Raw genomic sequence first — 16346 nt, 5'->3', positions numbered from 1 at the left:
CTCTGGATGCATCGTTACATGAAATTTAAGGTTGCACAAAATTAAGTTCTCATCTGTGTATTTCAAGTGCCACGTATCCTGAAATATGGGCAACTCAAATAGTGTGTAAAACTGCAATCGCATTAAGATATGCCTAAAGTGTATTGGCCGCATACTACCACTTTGATTGTGTTTAAAACACAATCAGAGCAGCCGGGCAGGATTCTCTGTCTGCCTGTCTCTGCCGAATGGACCTACACACATTGTGCAGCCACAGACAGCAAGCCTCTGCTGGGGGGGGGGAGTTGCCCCGATCCCACCCCCTCCCCTTGGATCCACTAGTGAGGGGGTCACAAATTAAAGTTACTGGACTTTGGAATGCACCGTGCATGTGCAATAAAACAAAGCGGAATTGTACTTATGTCCAACTCTAAGGCCCCCATGCATCAAGCAGATCTGGCACTTAAAAGATGCTTAAACGACTGTTTAGTATGTTATGTAGTATGTTTGCTATGCATTACATGCCTTATGGAGAAGATATGGCAGAAATCTCCTCCGTTGAGGCAAATACCGTGCAGCATCACAGTCCCCATAGATTAATATAGGGACTGCAATGCATCAAGCTTTTATAAGCTTTGCATTGCGCAGACAGCTAACGGCATCTCAGGATGGCGTTACATTCATTTCCTGTGGGATTCTGCTGAAGCCTCTCTGGCTTTGCAGAATGCATTAGAGTGGACAGCACAGCCTGTCCTCCTGTCATAGGAAGCACTAGGCTATCGTTATTTAGGGAAATTAGATCGCAGAAGAGGGGTCAATTCGCTGGAGCTCCCAGAGTAGCCCCAGCATAATGCATTCAAGCGGTGCTTAAATATGCATCATTGCAATTTGCAGCGATGCATATTTAATGGCACCACATCATGTTGATGCACAGACCCCAAAGTCCCCTAGTATGATTTTAAATGCAATTTATTATTAAAAAATTGTGGGAGCAGCTTTATTTACAGCTTCCCTGGGTCAGTCTATTGGTATTTGTACATATGTGACCTGGCCAGATTATTTGGCGGGACAAGCTTTTATCATTGCAATAAGAATCAAGAATTAACATGAGCCATTTGCATTTGGTCACACATAGTAGAGATGAGCGCACTCGGATTTCTGAAATCCGAGCCCACCCGAACGTTGCCGATCCGAGTCGGATCCGAGACAGATCCGGGTATTGGCGCCAAATTCAAATCTGAAACTGAGGCTCTGACTCATAATCCCGTTGTCGAATCTCGCGATACTCGGATCCTATAAATTCCCCGCTAGTCGCCGCCATCTTCACTCGGGCATTGATCAGGGTAGAGGGAGGGTGTGTTAGGTGGTCCTCTGTCCTGGTAGATCTCGTGCTGTGCTGTTTAGTTCTGTGCTGTGCTGTTTAGTTCTGTGCTGTGCTGTGCTGTGTTCTGCAGTATCAGTCCTGTGTTTAAAAAAATAAAAAAAAGTTATTTAAAAAAAATACCAAAAACTAATTTAATTTTTTTTTAATTACCACAAAATTTACAAAACCAATCCAGCAGTATAAGCCCATTGGTACTGCAATATTACCAAGTTCACACATTCAGCAGTAAAAGTCCAGTGGTACTGCAATATTACAAAGTTCACTCATTCTGCAGTATCAGTCCAGTGGTGCTGTGTCCTGTGCTCTGTCCTGCTGAGTTCCGTAGTGCTGCTGGGTCCTGTGCTGTGTCCTGTTCAGTCCAGTGGTGCTGTGTCCTGTGCTCTGTGCTTCTAAGGGCATAGTTATTTCCCCATTATTCCCAAGTTTTTTTTAAAAAAAAAAAAAATTATAAAAAATATTAAAATAAAAAATTTAAAAGAAAAGTAATTATAACCAAATTTGCAAAACCAATCCAGCAGTATAAGTCCATTGGTACTGCAATATTACCAAGTTCACACATTCTGCAGTATCTTGTGCTACATATAATGGAGACCAAAAATTTGGAGGATAAAGTAGGGAAAGATCAAGACCCACTTCCTCCTAATGCTGAAGCTGCTGCCACTAGTCATGACATAGACGATGAAATGCCATCAACGTCGTCTTCCAAGCCCGATGCCCAATCTCGTAGTACCGGGCATGTAAAATCCAAAAAGCCCAAGTTAAGAAAAAGTAGCAAAAAGAGAAACTTAAAATCATCTGAGGAGAAACGTAAAGTTGCCAATATGCCATTTACGACACGGAGTGGCAAGGAACGGCTTAGGCCCTGGCCCGTGTTCATGACTAGTGGTTCAGCTTCACCCACGGATCTTATCCCTCCTCCTCCCCCCCCCCTCCAAAAAATTGAAGAGAGTTATGCTGTCAGCAACAAAACAGCAAACAACTCTGCCTTCTAAAGAGAAATTATCACAAATCCTCAAGGCGAGTCCAAGGGTGTTGGTGGTTGTCAAGCCTGACCTTCCCATCACTGTACGGGAAGAGGTGGCTCGGGAGGAGCCTATTGATGATGTAGCTGGCGCTGTGGAGGAACTTGATGATGAGGATGGTGATGTGGTTATTGTAAATGAGGCACCAGGGGGGGAAACAGCTGATGTCCATGGGATGAAAAAGCCCATTGTCATGCCTGGTCAGAAGACCAAAAAATGCACCTCTTCGGTCTGGAGTTATTTTTATCCAAATCCAGACAACCAATGTATGGCCATATGTAGCTTATGTAAAGCTCAAATAAGCAGGGGTAAGGATCTTGCCCACCTAGGAACATCCTCCCTTATACGTCACCTGAATAACCTTCATAGTTCAGTGGTTAGTTCAGGAACTGGGGCTAGGACCCTCATCGGTACAGGGACACCTAAATCCCGTGGTCCAGTTGGATACACACCAGCAACACCCTCCTCGTCAACTTCCTCCACAATCTCCATCAGATTCAGTCCTGCAGCCCAAGTCAGCAGCCAGACTGAGTCCTCCTCAATACGGGATTCATCCGAGGAATCCTGCAGCGGTACGCCTACTACTGCCACTGCTGCTGTTGCTGCTGTTAGTCGGTCATCTTCCCAGAGGGGAAGTCGTAAGACCGCTAAGTCTTTCACAAAACAATTGACCGTCCAACAGTCGTTTGCCATGACCACCAAATACGATAGTAGTCACCCTATTGCAAAGCGTATAACTGCGGCTGTAACTGCAATGTTGGTGTTAGACGTGCGCCCGGTGTCCGCCATCAGTGGAGTGGGATTTAGAGGGTTGATGGAGGTATTGTGTCCCCGGTACCAAATCCCGTCGAGATTCCACTTCACTAGGCAGGCGATACCAAAAATGTACAGAGAAGTACGATCAAGTGTCCTCAGTGCTCTAAAAAAATGCGGTTGTACCCACTGTCCATTTATTGGTGCGAATCATACAAGTTCAGGGTTTTTAATATATATTGTGGTGACCCACTCCTCTACGCAGTCCAGGTACATTTATTGCTGCGAATCATACAAGTTGATGGTTTTCTTATTATATATTGTGGTGACCCACTCCTCTACGCAGTCCAGATACATTTATTGGTGCGAATCATACAAGTTCAGGGTTTTTAATATATATTGTGGTAACCCACTCCTCTACGCAGTCCAGGTACATTTATTGGTGCGATTCATAAAAGTTCAGGGTTTTTAAGATATTGTGGTGACCCACTCCTCTACGCAGTCCAGGTACATTTATTGGTGCGAATCATAAAAGTTCAGGGTTTTTAATATATCTTGTGGTGACCCACTCCTCTACGCAGTCCAGGTACATTTATTGGTGCGATTCATAAAAGTTCAGGGTTTTTAAGATATTGTGGTGACCCACTCCTCTACGCAGTCCAGGTACATTTATTGGTGCGAATCATACAAGTTCAGGGTTTTTAATATATATTGTGGTGACCCACTCCTCTACGCAGTCCAGGTACATTTATTGGTGCGAATCATACAAGTTGATGGTTTTCTTATTATATATATTGTGGTGACCCACTCCTCTACGCAGTCCAGGTACATTTATTGGTGCGAATCATACAAGTTGATGGTTTTCTTATTATATATATTGTGGTGACCCACTCCTCTACGCAGTCCAGGTACATTTATTGCTGCGAATCATAAAAGTTCAGGGTTTTTAATATATATTGTGGTGACCCACTCCTCTACGCAGTCCAGGTACATTTATTGGTGCGAATCATACAAGTTGATGGTTTTCTTATTATATATATTGTGGTGACCCACTCCTCTACGCAGTCAAGAAAGATACCTCGTTGCAACGTTTTGGACTAATAACTATATTGTGAGGTGTTCAGAATACACTGTAAATTAGTGGAAATGCTTGTTATTGAGGTTAATAATAGCGTAGGAGTGAAAATAAGCCCAAAAACTTGATTTTTAAACTTTTTATGTTTTTTTCAAAAAACATCCGAATCCAAAACCTTAAATCCGAACCGAGACCTTTCGTCAAGTGTTTTGCGAGACAAATCCGAACCCCAAAAATAATGAAAATCCGGATCCAAAACACAAAACACGAGACCTCAAAAGTCTCCGGTGCACATCCCTAACACATAGACCCCTAAATGAGGTCCTGTATGTTCACATTTGCTCTGCCAAATATGTGATTTTTTAGGCTACCTCTGTATAAATTAATGGACAGCATGGGCTGAGTCATTAAGAAAAGTAAGGCAAAAAAAAAGAGTAAGTTTTCTCCTGGACAAATTCCATGTCACAATGCAAAGGGGGAAATTAATTTATTGATTTGCACATAAGAAAAATACTGTCTGCTTTTTTTTCATATTGCACACAAATACTTGATAAGTTTTATTTGTACACTGAAATTTAAAGTTGATCTAGGACAACCTTTTAGCTTCCCTGGGCCACATTGGAAGACGACGAGTTGGTTTGGGCCGCACATAAGATACACTAACAATAACAATAGCTGATCATCCAAAAAACCATAGAAAACATAGTTAACATATATATATATGAGAAAAAAAGTGATAGATATATATATGTATATATATATATATCACTTTTTTTTACAATCCGCCTATACTTACCTTTCAATCGCCCTGTTCAAAAAATCCTCTCTAGTTATTATACTATAATCACTTTTTGTATTGTTTCGATGCAGTATCAATAAAGTGCATTTAAGCCAGGCATTGTATATCAGGGTGCCCTGGCCAGGCCTGCGGTACCTGACATATACTTCACTGTGACCCCAAATTGTGACCTGTTTTGCTAATTACACCACTATGTTAGTTAAGGGATAACAACTTATAATGGGTCAAAGAGAATAATATATAATGCCCCATTAGTATTACAAGTAGAAGTATGTAGAAGGGAGATAAGGTCCATGATGCTCCAGGACCAGGTGACTTTTATTTACTGGTCAGCGTCCCTTGAAATAATGAAAAAATATCCCCCTTAACTTACCTTTTAATCGGCTTGTTCTCCTGTCCTCTTCTCTTCTTTTCTCCAATTCTGTGCTGCTGATTGTTCTTCTCGCGCGGGTGACTCCTCTGTGCTGCGCTCCGCAATGGATGTTGGGCGTGATGACATCACGCCCGACATTCACTGCGAGCACCGCACGGAGGAGGAGACAAGGGAGGGAGCCGGAGCGCCAGCTGACGTGACCGCAAGGTAAGTATTTTCTTTTCTTTTTTTTTGCAGGATTTTTTTTTCCATTAACAGTGCTGCCCCCTTGCCACAACCAAAACGCCCTTCTGGGCCACATTTACAGACGTGCTGGCCCACATTTTAAATTTACCTCCCCCTCCAATGTAACATGGTTTTGTCAGGGTGCATATTTTCTATTTTGCTTTACTTTCTTTAATAAATCAGTCACCACATGTACAAAAAGCAAACATTAAAATTTGCAAAGAAGATGATAGGACATCAGTCTGTTTTTCTAACTTTACTGCAAATAACAGATGCAGATCACAATGCACATAGCACACATCCTGCAGTTTAAACACTAATCTCCAGAGGAGCATGTTATTCCTATTTCCTATACATGAACAATATGTCTGGCAGGGCTGCATGGAACTGCAGCATTGCAGTCTGCAAGTGCAGGTACCAGGACTGTGTGACATAATACAGAGTAACGGATCTCTCTATACAGGGGCATGTCCGGTCCTCCCCCAGAAGCCTCTTTAGAAGTGAGAGGCAGCAGCCTGGGCTGCAGGCCGGTGACATCACGATGACGGCTCTGCTAGCAGCTGCTCCAATGTGGGAGGAGGTCTGACCGTCTCTTCTTATCCTCCGGGGCTGCACAAGTGTCTCCCTGCCAGGGTCTCTGCCACATCGTCACTGCCAGACGCCCCGTAGCCCACCTCACTAAAAGTAAGTTGTAATCTTAATTCTTTGTTCTTGCACAATGGGCCCCCAGACTAAACTTTAAGGACATTCCCAGAACCTTCTCTATGCGGTCACAGCACACGCTGGATTCATTTAACTGTACAGAACTTTGATTCTCTCTGTGTCTATGAAAGGAAACTATCGAATGTTTGCAATTTAATTGTGTTTTACAGTTTCCTGCTTTGGTTTTTATTTCCTCAAATGAAGCTATTATAAATATTTAGAAAGTTGCAGTTTACAATGAATGATCATAGCTTACTATAGAAAACAATAGAATGAGAAAGATATAAAACAAAATATTTTATTATCTGAATTGTTTTGTTGTATTTGAGACTATTTTGACATGTAATGGTAAAATCATGGCTTGTGTAACTATATTTAGCAGTATTAGCAAAGTGGGTTTTTTTGTGGCTATTTTAATATTTTTAATCACTGCTCATTTGCAAATAGCAGTTTTGTCTGGATGGGAATAATTAAACACCTTGAGATACTGTGATAGACTGGGTGTGTCCCACCACTGCATTCACTATAGTGCCTACAGCATTCGATAGCTAATCATAGGACATTGGGGGCATTCTGACCTTGTAACTCAGAAGATTTCAAGCTTTTTGAGATTGGGCTTCTTTTTTACATTTTGGGTATCAATTTCTGTCCCCCAAAAGGCAAACGTATATATTGCAAGCTACCCTACCCAAAGGAGGCCCACCCCACATTACATGTCACACAGTATTTATATTTTCTTATACAGTCACTTTTTTTAATTTGTATGTATAAGTCTGATATAGTAATGTACAGTATATTTTCAGTTTGGGCCAAACTTTGGGTTAAAATGCCATCTTTTATCACTCTGTCCATACGTCTTAATAATAAAATGGATTTATGGTTTGCCATAAGTAAATGCCAACATTGCACTAAAGGAGTTTCAGTTGTATAATCATAGGATGTGAGCATGTGAAGCTTATCTGCAGTCCTTTGATGCTGATAATACTGATATGCATTGCAGCCGATGGCTTGAGGTTGGCACATGGAAGGGCGGGGTTCCTGAGTGATCCTGAGCCAAAGTCAATCGCTTAAATTGCTACCGTACCTGGAACATTTACAAAGCCTCTATATGCCAAGGGAATTGACATGTAGTTGAATGTGTTATTTACTATACTCCAGAGAATTGCGTATTTTGGAACTTGCAATTAGCATAAAGTTTAAAGTAAGTTAGTGTGAAGCATAAGGTCAAGTTTGATGATCCAATGTGTGTATGTATAATATATATATATATATATATATATATATATATATATATATAATTACACTAGATCATATGTTTAAATCTGGACGCCTTTCACATGCTGCATGACTGCACTGCAGCCATTCCACATGTGTGCTGCATGACTGCTCTGCAGCCATTCCACATGTGTGCTGCATGATTGCAGTGTTTACGATGCCAGCTAGTAACCTCATTACAGTGCGGAGTGTAATTAATTTAAATTGATTTGAATTGATTTTTGGGTCTAGATTTATATTACTTGAGTTGGTGACTATATAGTTAAAAAAATCAGAGGGTGAATCCAAAAATCCATGTAAAGGGAATATGCATTAAGTGAAAAGCAACCCTCTCTATGAAATTGTAGGAATGTGTCAGTATTGCTTATATGGGGTTTGCAAAGCTATTGTGTAGCGGCAACATTTTAAAATCTCGGGATATGATGTCTGTGGCTCCCTGGGTGTGTTCTGTCTCAGATCCCCACAATATCACACTTCTAATATAAAGGATTTCATCATCATCATCATCATCAACATTTATTTATATAACGCCAGCAGATTCCGTAGCACTTTACAATTGGGAACAAACATTAATAAGACAATACTGGGTAATACATACAGACAGAGAGGTAAGAGAACCCTGCTCGCAAGCTTACAATCTATAGATTTGCAGCTTGTTCTGTTCTCCGTTTTTCTGTCACATGATCACAGGTGGCTAAGTGTGACAGGTGTCACTTCCAAAACCTTATTAATTATTACTGTGACTGGAGCTGGTCTGGGGGGGTGTGTGAATGTTAAGCTTGGGAATCCCGGTGTTAAATAACACAATAGACCTGTAGATCTCTATGCACACATTGGCTCAGGGGTTGACCTCACATACGCTAAAATGAGGTGTCTGTCTTAGAAAGCAGGTTTTGCATCGTTGCCAACATTTCTTATTAGTTTCCAGGGAACCCACTCAGCCATTGTTTAACTACATCCTGCAGAACGGTGGCTTAGTGGTTAGCACTTCCGCCTCACAGCGCTGGGGTCATGAGTTTGATTCCTGACCAAGACTTTATTTTAAGTGGGTTTCCTCCGGGTGCTCCAGTTTCCTCCCACACTCCAAATACATACTGATAGCAGCCAATTAACCTATTACATTGACCCTAGTCTGTGTGTGTGTTACGGAATTTAGACTGTAACCTCCAGTGGGGCAGGGACTGATGTGAGTGACTAATATTCTCTGTACAGCGCTGCAGAATTAGTGGTGCTATATAAATGATGATAATGATGCATAATACTGTCCTGGTGAACATTGGATCCCTACAGTCCCCATCCTGTCATGGTGACCGAGTGTGATAAGTGTAGTTTTTTTTTTTTTTTTTTACTTGTTTCTATATAGTTGATAGATCTTACATTGATCTTGATTAAAGTGATCATTCTACTGCATATATGTTTGCTGTATATCAAAACACATTTAATAGGCTTAACTAATGCAAGATGAGCTCTTAAAATTGACACCTATGTGTGCAAGGCCTTAGGGGTATGTTTACTAAACTGCAGGCTTGAAAAAGTGGAGAGGTTGCCTATAGCAGCCAATCAGATTCAAGCTATCATTTTGTAAAATGCACTAAATAAATGACAGCTAGAATCTGATTGGTTGCTCTAGGCAACATCTCCACTTTTTGATATCCCCGTAGTTTAGTAAATATACCCCTTGGAGTGGTTAAGTACACCTTGTGTGTGCTGATCAGTAACATTGAATTGGTGTAATACCCATAAAGTCCGGTCCAGTTAGCCTACAGCCAACTCTTTACCAAACTTGTATGAATATCTAGAACGTATCACCGCATCAAAGGATGAGCTGAGGAAAAGTTTTTCTGATCCCTAATTTGAGAAAACATTGTAGGGGGAATTCAATTGTCATCACAGCGATGTTTGGCTACATTTCTGGGAAGTATGGTACACTAACATTGCGGATTTTCCTGCATACCTTTGTACCATTGTTTTGAAGTTAGAGTTCTATGCTGCACAGTCACCTAATTATTCTACATTTACATTAAAGGTCCCAGCAGCATGCATGGGACCAAAAAACCCCCACTGATCCTGGTCCACATCAAAGGACCACCATCATATGTGAATGAACCTCATGTAATAGAATGGCCTGTACAAACTTTCGTTGAATCCCGATTATATTACATCATTGCACACTCTGTGTGTAGCAGATCCCATCAGATGGCCTGACCAGTTCCTGGGTAGTCAAATGACTCTGGACCAGCTCCATAACTAAACGCAACAAATTTTGTAGTTGATCCTATCATCAGAGCTGGATTAAGGCTTTGGGGATCTAGGGCACTTAAGACCGAGGTACCATAGTGCCATCATTCAGGGGGCGATAGAATTTCTTACTAACCCAAATTTTGAGACACATGGTTCTGAATATACTACACTATTATGACCCTTGATGATCTAAATTAATAATTGAACCCCCTTGATGAATGTAATTCATTTTAGTGCACCCTTGATGAATTTAATTAATAATGATGCACCCTTAATGAATGTCATTAATAGTGCCCCCTTGATGATTATACAGTAATAGTGCCCCCTTGATGATTATACAGTAATAGTGCCCCCTTTATGATAGTATTAATAATAGTGGACCCTTGATTATTGAAATTAGTTACAGTGACTCTTGATGAGTGTAATTAATAATAGTGCCCCCTTGGTGACTTATCTTCGGGCTTCTGCCTCTTAGTTCTTCACCCTTCCATTCCTGCACGGTATGCAGAGGACCCCGGCTCCCTTAAGTTTTTGACTGAATCAAAGAATAAAAACAAATTTAAAATGTTGGCAAACCTCCCGCCTGTTTCGGCTTTCAGCTCGGGGAGTAAAGTCTCTCGAACTGAGGTGCTTTTGAGAATGGGACTGTTCATTGTTTAGAATCCTGGAATTTTTAATGGAAAGTATTCCACAGAGAACCAGGGTTTATTTTCCTACAACTTGAGGTTACATAAACAATGTTGTTTGCTTAGTACAAACGCATTCGTACACTACATACTGACATTTGTATATGCACCCATTCATTTATAAAAGTGGTCATTAAATATTGATAATTGCTGTAATAATAAATCATCCAAATATAATTTTTCCCACCAGTATTTGAAGTGTCAACGCTTCAGATACATTCCTAATATGCACTTAAAACAGTCCACCATTCATTAAAATGTGATTATTTTAAAATAAAGTGCTGATATGTGCCTGCAAGGAGTGTTTCTGTTTCATGCATTGTCCAGGATTGGACATGAGTAAAAAAGAATAAAGGTCAACTACGGGATAGGATGTGAAAGCAAGAATATGCTTCCTCCTTAACTTTGAAATTTTCACTTGCAACTTCCACTATCTCCTGTTTTCTCAGAGTGTAGGACGTATTATCTTGGCAGGTATGTAATGAAGTAGGTCTTTCACATAGAGTTGCCAGGTATTTTGGCTGCGATTGCCCTTTATTGGAAGATTTCCTAATGAGCCGTCACATGGGCTACAAATGTCTAAAAATAGCTTTCCTCTGTCGCTGCTTCTTGGCCTAATCTCCTGTGCTGCTCTGCGTGAGTCTGCAAATCTGGACACTTAAGACACACACTGCAGTATGCAGAGTACCAGATGGAATCGTCCCTGGATGCAAACATACATTGGGCCTGATTCATTAAGGAATCTAAAGCAAAAAATAGGAGTAACTTTGCACCTGGGCAAAACTATGGTGCATTGGTGGTGGGAGTAAATGTAAAATGTGGGGACAGATTTATAGTTGGGGGAGGATATGTCCTAGATCCACTTTACATTTCAGTGTAAACATAAAGCTATCAAGTATTTATGTGATACATGAAAAACAGCCAGTATTTAACTTCTGGCCAGAATCATACTGATTTGCACCCCTTGCTTTGTAACATGGTTCGTCCCGGAGAATATTTACTCCTTTTTATGCCTTACTTTCCTTACTGAATCAGGCCCATAGTGTTCAAGAAAACATAAATGCTGGACAATTTGGTTATTCATAATGCTGCTATTCTTCTAAAGCTGCTTCACTACCCAGGAAAATAATTTCCTGATGTGGGCTCTCTCTGGGGGCTGATACCACATGCGGATGATTTTCCCATGGTGTATAACTGACACATTCATTTTGTTAAACACGCTTAAGGGGCTGATGCAGAATGGGGCAAACGTTAGATTGTGTTGTGTAAAATCACTCTGCTCATGCTCAGAAATTGGGCGCAAACTTAAGCACCAATGTAGGCAAGATGGTGCCATTCACCGAGAATGGTATCATGGAAACTCTCGTCCTGCCCACTAGGAAGTGGGCAGGGTGCGGGAGAATGGCCTACTCTCCTGAGAGTCCGGGAGACCTACCCGGAATTCGTGAGTGGGCAAGTATTATATAGACCACTAGGAGAGATGGGCGTGGGCTGAAAGGAATGTGTTAACGTTGTGAGAGTAATGGTGTGTTTATACAGATGCGGCTCATGCAGACCTGAATTAACACTCCTGTTAGGAGACATATGGCCGGTGGAAATAGTCCCTGCTGCTGATGACTTGTTGTAAACCAAGTGTACACGCTGCTGATGTGGAGGCGGGGGCATCTCGAGATGTACCTGGTTCTGCGTATGGGAGGAGCTATTTTTCTTTTTTCCATGCTAATTTTTTTTTTAATAGTCATTTACTCCCATTTTATAGTCATTTACTCCCATTTTATAGCCCCTGTATTTCCACAGGGGAGTGGTGCGAGCGGGAGAACCAGTCACAAACTGCAATCTCTTGCTAGTGGCTTGTGATTGGTTCCCCTGTTCACATTCAGCTGGCTGCATGTAGGAGCCCCTGGGCCCGGTTGGGGGGGGGGGGGGGGGGGGGTCACAGAGGAAAACACTTTCCATTTATAGTCTGGCATTAAAGCTGCATTGGAAAAATATTTCCCCAAATGAGAAAAAGCACATTTAGTTTCTGTCAGCTGTCCCAGTTTTTAAAGCTCACCTGTTGCCTATACACAGTGGATGCAGCCATTTGGCCGGGTTAAACCAATATGCCAGAGAAAGCAATCTATAAATTCTTTACTAATTTGTTTAACCACAGAAACGTTTCATGACAAATATTCATGCGGCCTAACTAACATTTATTACAATAGACATGTTTATTATTTTGGACCAAGGGAACAAATTAGAATTTATTGCAAGGATCTATTCTAGTACAATACCATTGTATTTGGATCAGGTCACTGGCAGAGGAGTATAGTGAATGATGTCTATTCAGAGTACTTACTTTGATATGCACAAATCGACATATAGCAAATGCAAACCTAGAAAGATGATCCATTTCCACAGTGTATGTTCTGCTACTGTTTTCCGCCCATGTATTTTTAATTATGTGGGCAGAACAAGGTAACATAAAAAAAAAAAAAACATTCATCACAATTTTATTCTAAGTGGGGAAAACATAAGAAAAATATGCTGAAAATAATGTGCAGCATATTTCATTAAATACAAATGGCGCCTGTTTTTCCCCCCTTCCATTGGCTTCTGACTGCACAGTTGCTTTACGTGACATTTGGATAATGTTTGGACGAACACTGAAATGTGTATAGTAACAAGAGTAAAATAAAAATCAAAATAATGCTTAATATCACATTTGGAACCAATCCCTTAATTTATTTGAGCTTTTCCCTTAACCCCTTAAAATACTTCTCATTTGACTATCATTTATGTTTTCTATCATTGTGTTTGTCTTTCCAATGTCACGCGTTTTATGCATATTATTTAGTCTGCGCGTGTAATTGCGCGTGGCTTACAAAACATTGACTATATTGAAAGTAGTAGCTTAGGTCTGATTACTGTGACCTATGTGTTATTGTACAAATATAGGAATGTTGGAATACCTGCTAAAATGTGCGCTCCTCCTAATATGAAAGTCTTCACCGTTTGATGTTCTTGACAGTATCTCATTTTTGCACCCGTCTGCAGAATCAGACACCTTCTCATGGGAACGCCACATTCCACCCAATTCCTACAATTAATTCTGCACCCACTGCTTCCAAGCCTGTATATGACTGTGTCTTTCAATGTATTATACTGAGTATGGGATGCCATAATGTTTTTATCCAAGGAAAGCGTTAAATGCTTTCGTAAAGTGCTATTTGGATTTATCACCTTTTTAAAGAAGAAAATGTTTCGTTTTTAAAAACCTTGTTATCTTATTTTACTTTTAAATAATGAAATATTTTAGTAACTGCATCATCTGTCATCCATCCAATAATAATCCATCCAGACAGGTGGCTACCTATAATTTTGTGAAAGAGAAGTTGTATACAATACTATGGCATACAATGGAAGTACTAAATATTTGATTTGCTTTGGCAGCTCAGCTTTGTGTGCTTGTCTGTCACACTCAGCTGTTTCAGGATATCAGAGATAGACCCAGACATCTTCTGCTTCATTCCTCAGAGGGGAGGAGTGAGGAGCTATGGAGGGCTGTTGTGGGTGAGTGCTGCAGAAAGAATGAAGTGCTAATTCCTGGGATAGCAATGTGAACTGCAGGGAATGAACATGTTGGTGTTACTACAATCCAAACCTAACATTTTGTGTTAAAGGTGTGGATCAGGGGTCTGCAACCTTTTGCTGTCGGTGTGCCGGCTAAAACCTTGTCAAGCGCAGGTGTTAAAAAAAAAAAAAAAGAAAAAAAGTATTTGATTGCCAATCAGGGATGGCAAAAAAAAAAAACAGGTATTTTGTGTTAAATAGGTTCCCCTGTGCATAAGCATTCTTACCTCCTGTAGGGGTTGCCACCAACGATAGCAGGATTATACCCAGATGTAACGCTCTGAAGAAAAAGCCCATACGATTTATTAAAGGAAAATTGTCCTTACCCGCCAGCCTCAGGTTCCAATTCTCAGGTTCAGTTTTGTGGTGTTGGATGCGGTTTTGCCTTTGTTCGTTTACGTCGCTTCTGATTTAACAACGTTGCCTGCCACATTCAGGAGAGGAGAAGAAAAAGGTCTGAAGTGGAAGACGAGGGGGTAGAAGGTGTGGTGCAATAGGACTGTGGGTTGTGGGAGCACATAGGAAAAAAGGGGAAACAAATGGGATGGGGGGCGAGGCACACATGGGGCAGGGTGGGGGCAGAGGCACACATGGGGCAGGTGGGGGCAGAGGCACACATGGGGCAGGTGGGGGCAGAGGCACACATGGGGCAGGTGGGGGCAGAGGCACACATGGGGCAGGGGGGGGCAGAGGCACACATGGGGCAGGGGGGGGCAGAGGCACACAAGGGGCAGGGGGGGCAGAGGCACACATGGGGCAGAGGGGTGGGCAGAGGCACACATGGGGCAGAGGCACACATGGGGCAGGGGGAGCAGAGGCACACATTGGGAAGAAAAATGTAGACTGGAAAAGGCAGGGTTGCAATGCAGACGGGAGATCTAACTTACTTGGATCTGGCGCCTCTTTTACAGTGCACTGTGAGAGAGGCACTCGCCAATAATGAGTCTGAAGGGAGGAGAAGAGGGGAAAAGGAGGTTGAAGCAGGGACACAGCCGGACGATAGATGTTGTGCTGCGGTACCTGTATAAATCACCGCATGTGCACAACGGAAAGTGCCTGTTCCCCAGAGAGACCAGCAGCGGAAGCTCAGAGCTCACGAAAACAGCGTCCCCCCCCCCCCCCCCCTTGATGTCTGGATGTGCCCAGGGGGCTGGCGTACCAGTGAAAACAGCTCCGCACGTGTGCCGGGGGTTGCCGACCCCTGGTGTAGATTATGTTGTTCTGGATTTGTGTTTAACGCAGAACTAAACAGAAAGAATGTGATATTTTATATTAAAAGTCAAAGTAAAGACCTCTTGAAAATGCAGTTAATGGATCATTTCAAAGACCATTTTTAACAGTGAAGTAATGCAAACTGGGAAACATGAAATTTTTTAAGTTATATAGTTGGCGAGGCTGAAGAATATTAATCCATCAAGTCATAAATTCTGACTCTGCCAGAATCTCCGGGAGGCCACCAGACTTCCTGGAGTCTTCGCAAAAAAGTCTGCAAATCTCCCAGGTGAAGGGAGAAGTGGGCGGAGACGAGGGCTCCTGTGTGATAATGCAAAACGTGCCATCACTCAGAGTTAGAGGCATGCAGTGATACTTATAGCTCCGTCATGACCACTCAATGTATGTGCGATGACGCTATTCAAGTCATCGCACATCATGGGTGGGACATGATGCAGTAGATTGCGTCACACCCTAACTTTGTGGACCCTCCCTTTGTGTCTCCCAGAAGGCAGGTCTACCAAGGTGGCAAGTCTGCATCATGAACAACCTATACTTCTATGGAATAGCTGTGTTAGGGAAGGCAAAGCACAGAGGCAGCTGCCAATTATCCTTGCATTGGGAAACAATTGTATGCATCGGGGGGAATTCAATTGGCCGCGTTACTGCACGTTATTACAGTAATAGTGCGCATAAATCCCATTATTATGGTAGTTTTAATGCCGGCTTTTTGCTCGCAGCTCAGAAAGCCGGGTTAATATTACCGTTACAGTAATAGTTTTTACGCTGCGGTACTCCCCCCCCCCCCCCCCTTCAATCAACACAAGTAATATATTGCAATAATTATAGCTGGAGATGGCATTTCTTATAAGAAAGGCATCTGATCCATGTTTAAATCCATGTAACGATTTGCAAATGACCTTGATAAATAGTTCCAGTCTAATTCTACTTTCAGTGTAGAGCTGTTTTCTTTACTTTCTTTTTTCCAGTCAAAGGGGCTGCCTCCCG

At 41.8% G+C, this 16346-nt stretch overlaps 1 protein-coding gene across 2 annotated transcripts in view; it reads left to right on the top strand.

Moving 5' to 3' along the window:
- The first annotated feature begins 6136 nt into the window (after positions 1 to 6136).
- Positions 6137 to 16346, top strand: part of ANXA6 (annexin A6) — a 75640-nt gene continuing 65430 nt past the window's right edge. For both annotated transcript variants that reach the window (XM_075210077.1, XM_075210076.1), the window contains exon 1: positions 6137 to 6294. The gene's annotated coding sequence lies outside the window, so the exon portion shown is untranslated. The remainder of the gene's footprint in view (positions 6295 to 16346) is intronic.

The sequence above is a fragment of the Mixophyes fleayi genome, chromosome 4 (assembly GCF_038048845.1).
Source record: "Mixophyes fleayi isolate aMixFle1 chromosome 4, aMixFle1.hap1, whole genome shotgun sequence".
Taxonomy (NCBI): domain Eukaryota; kingdom Metazoa; phylum Chordata; class Amphibia; order Anura; family Limnodynastidae; genus Mixophyes; species Mixophyes fleayi.
This window is presented reverse-complemented; position numbering and strand designations above follow the sequence as displayed.